Raw genomic sequence first — 4,535 nt, 5'->3', positions numbered from 1 at the left:
GGTCAATCAGGAACAAATATGCCACCTTGTTTTTAGCCAAGCCTACATCAATCTGAATGAAAAACAACATGCCGCTGAGAAGCATTAGTCTTGTCAAAAACAGATCAGTGGCATAAGGGTTAATGTGACTCATGATGGGTTTTTTTTAGATCCCTTACATCAGAGGTACATCAGGTTATATGCGTTTCCAACAAGTTTTAATATCAGAGTTAGATTTATAAAAAGTAGAGCTTCATCCCATTGGAGATGTCTTTTGTCAACCCTATGATAGAAACTAAATATCAACTCTTGTTTTAGCTCTTAGACAGTAAACCTCCTCTAACGCTCTTTTAATGCATCAAATTCACACAAGCTGCAGTGCTTCAAGGCTAGAGAACATCTTCATTTGTCGCATGCATGTTGGCAGGGCAGATCCTTCACACTGGCAGCATGAGATACGACTCACAAAAATCTCAGAGGCCAGTGAAGTGAATACAATAAAGTAGTTGTGGACAGGGTTGTGAGGAGCTGTATCGAGCTTATTATTTGTCTAATCTTTAGAATTTCTTAGTAATTAAGTGCACTTCCTGTATGATTTTCAAAGAAAATGAACAATCCGGCATTGTGTGAAGAAACCCTCAATTTCACACAATACTTAGATAGATAGATAGATAGATAGATAGATAGGCTGTGTGAAGCTGGACTAAAAAGTGTAACATAACACAAACACTTAATTAATGCTCCAAGTGTTAAGAGTGGCCATCATCTAGTTGACATGCTAGCTTCATGGCTGAGTAAGCTAGCCAAGTAAAATTGTCTTAAAAATAGCTTCACTTAATAAGCTGTTAGCGGTTAGAGATGTTTACCTTGATAGCAGTTAATCAGTTAATTCTGTTAATAATTAACTGAACTGGTATTATCAAAAAACAACAAAAACATCAGCTTGTCAATAGATTGGCGTTAAGGGGCCATGATGGCTAAGAAAAGTCAAAATTTCACAAATCAACAAATAATAAAAGCTTTTTTGATATGTCACCACTTTATTTTAGTGATGCTCCGGAAGTACCTTCATGTAGGTCAAGCAACATTTTAAAATAAAAGTGGCCCGAGCAGAGACGGGCATTTTGGCTCGTTATACAATAAGCTCTCTAAAGTACAGGAGGCGGTATACGCTCTTGCTCAGGTCATCTGGAATCCATCTCACCATGTAAGAGCCGGGTTTGGAAGTTAAACCGAATTTGCCACAAGTTAGAGGTCTGATAATCGCTTATCTAAATTAATGTCCATGTTAAAAGTTATTTAAAAAATGAACTAATAATAATTAATTATCGGTGCCCAGCTCTGGTTATTTCTTGCTAAAGTAACCAGGTTTATCATGAAATCCCTAAAAGTTGAGTGAGAGCAGTTAGAGGAAACACAGAAAATATTCCCTCAATTTGTTTTAAATGTACCAAAATTATGAAAAAGTTTTTGCAACATTGATGAAGACAGTAACACCCCAGTCCTAAAAAAAACTGTGAAACTTAAATTATTCCTATTCAGTGGCCCGTATTATATTTTGATGCTTCTTTAGATGGCTTATTTCATGGCACCCACCTGGCCACCATCGCCATAGAAACAAAGACCTGTGTCTGCCTTCCCACGTAACTAGATCCATTTATCTATATCAACCTCATCTGCTTCAGGAAAGGCCTCAGAATGTATATACTACATGGGCTGTATACAAATGATGACCTCGTCGTAGTAAAAGCACACTCAGTGAATGAGAACAAGCTGGTCAGAGATTTCTGCTTGACACCAGGCATGGGCCATGTAAGGACCTCGGCAAGACTTGTTTATGTTCTTCTTCTGTTCACTTGCCTTCTGATCTCATCTGACCAGCTAATTGGCTCAGAGGAACATCTCTATAACTAAAAACCAATGTGACCTTCTGTTGGATTGTTTCTGTGGGGAACATTTGTATCTTCAACTAAAATGAATGTTGTATTTCAAGAAAGAAATGCATGAAATAAAATAAGAGGAAAATGTGATGTGAAAATAAAATACCACATGTCTAATATATAGTGGTGTGTGTAATGTATCATGTTTTTGTGCTTAAACACTGAATGATGTAGGTGTTTATCAAAGATTCTGTGAGCATACAAGGGACAGAGATGATAAGAGTGGTAATGTCTGATGTGTCCTTGTATGTGTGTAATTTGTAACGATCCATTGGAGAACAGTTATGAAGCTGGGACTCTGTTGCCTCCTACTGGTGGTGTATAGAAACAAACAAAATCAAGATAAATTGAAAAGAAAATTATTTATCTGGCAGTACGTTGGAGCAAAAAGCAAAAGAACTAGAGGACAAAACGACATTTTCAAACTGTACATCCTTTACCAAAGATAGTAAATGTCCTCACCTTTTCTTATATTTAATGTTTTTTTAATAAATATAATAATAATTTAATTCTGTTTTTTTTTTTTAAATCAACGTTTATATTTCACAAATCTTCTCTCTATTGAATCTATACAGTGTAATGAACAGATATGAAGGAGACATGGGTTTACCTGTTAATAAGCCTGCTGCCACCATAACCTGGCCATTCATAAATGGAAGACAATGGATGGATGGATGGATGGATGGAGGGAATTATATTCTTGTAATTTTATACCTATTTAAGACCAACAATCAGTTTTTCTACATGCTGCTTGGTTGCTTCTTCTTCCCTTTGGGCTCAATTCCAACACATTTTTATCGATACCTCTTTATAACAGCACGTGTCTGAACGAGAGTGAAAATGTCTCTCACAAGATTAAAAACTTGACAAGGCCCCTGCAGGTCACTATCTTGTGTTTTGCGTGAGCGCAAAATTGTGTGCAAGTGTGTGTGTGAGTGAGATGAGCTGGTGATGACTCCGAGTCCTTGACAGCAAACAGAGGCGTCCACTTTCTTGGTTTCAATGGTCATTGAGAGGCGGCTGCAATCAGTGCCACATCGCCGCCATCACGTCCTCTGTCGTGATTACTGCAGTGATTATCACACCCAACCTCGACCTCAAGTGTGTGCGTGGGTGTGTGTGTGTGTGTCTTATAGAGAGACAAAAGGACAATACATAGAGGGTGAAATAGAAAGAGTAGTGGGTGAGATGAAAAAGAGCTGTCTGTCATTGAAAACCATTTAAAGCTTGGAGAGCTGTTCTCTTTTAGCGTTGTTAAAGTGCTGATGGTAGAAGGATGTCCGTTGTTTGGCCAGAATGAGCAATGATGTCCTTGAGTGCTTCGTTTCTGTCTTTTATTTCACACACAGAACCATCTTTACTTGTTTATTCAAATTAATTTTGTAAGGAATTTGAATTTATTTTTATAACTGTATTATTATAAACATAGAAATGGGCATTAGATTCATGTACTCATGGTCATTGTAGATTAACTTAGTTTAAATGAGGTAGTGTGTGGGACCAGTTGACTTGCTCCATATTTGTCCCTTTACAAACACTGCAAACATCTCTCACCGACTATTGGTGTTTTTAAAACTCGCCTCAAAACATATCTATACTCAATTGCGTTTCATTGTCAATAACCCTTCATCACAAAATCCATAGCGCTTTAAGTCTTGTGTTATACTTTGGACTTAATTGTTACCCGTTCTTTCATTTTCATTGTTGTTTTTGTCTGTCTGTTATTTTCTAATGCTTTGTTTTTTTGTATCTGCGCTGTTCAGCACTTTGGATCAACTGTGTTGTGTGTAAAGAGCTACAGTATAGAAATAAAGTTGTGTTGAGTTGAGTAAAACAGGCATGGTGGTCACTTCTTCTTTAATCCCTGGAACCAGGGCTGGAGTGCGACTCATATTCAGCCCGTGAGCTCCATGGCTCCGACCAGCCCACTTCAGTTCAAATACTTTCACTGGGGATATAATTTTAGCCTTACTAGTATACTGTAAGTCCAAACAATGCATTTAAAATTTGACGCACATATAAGTGGTAAATCCTAATTATGAAATAACCTGTATATAAAATTATGAAAAGTGTATGAACCAATGTGCCTTTTCTGCACAAATTGAATATCATGTTCTTGTACTTTTGCCATTTGTGTTTTTTTCAGATCTCTTTCCGTGTTCATCAGACATATGTTCACACAATGACGAATAAATGATCTGTTTACTTTCCTAATCATGTGATCTGGAGAGTTTAAGTGTTTCTGAACGATTCCAGCCCTGCACAATTTCTAAAGCTGCAGCTTTATACAAGTAGCCCATGTAGGCTATAGTTGATGTATATAATTTATTTTAGTATGACATTATTTAGTTTTGTTTATGCACTTGTCAGAATGGCAAACAATATGAAAACTTAAACATAATCCAGAATGTCACATGGTCATAGTGATACGACGGAAGATTAGGGCCACGTTAAAATTGTTATATATTTATTTTTATTTCAAGATTAAAGTCGTAAATTTACGAGATTAAACTCGAAATAAAAAAATTTATGTGGCACTAATCCTCCATGGTACAGTGAAGACTGGATGTTATCATTATTATTATTTTTACTCTTGTTTGAAAAAGGGACTGTGGT

Source organism: Labrus bergylta, chromosome 10 (genome assembly GCF_963930695.1).
Source record: "Labrus bergylta chromosome 10, fLabBer1.1, whole genome shotgun sequence".
Taxonomy (NCBI): Eukaryota; Metazoa; Chordata; class Actinopteri; order Labriformes; family Labridae; genus Labrus; species Labrus bergylta.
Note: the sequence above shows the minus strand (reverse complement) of the source record.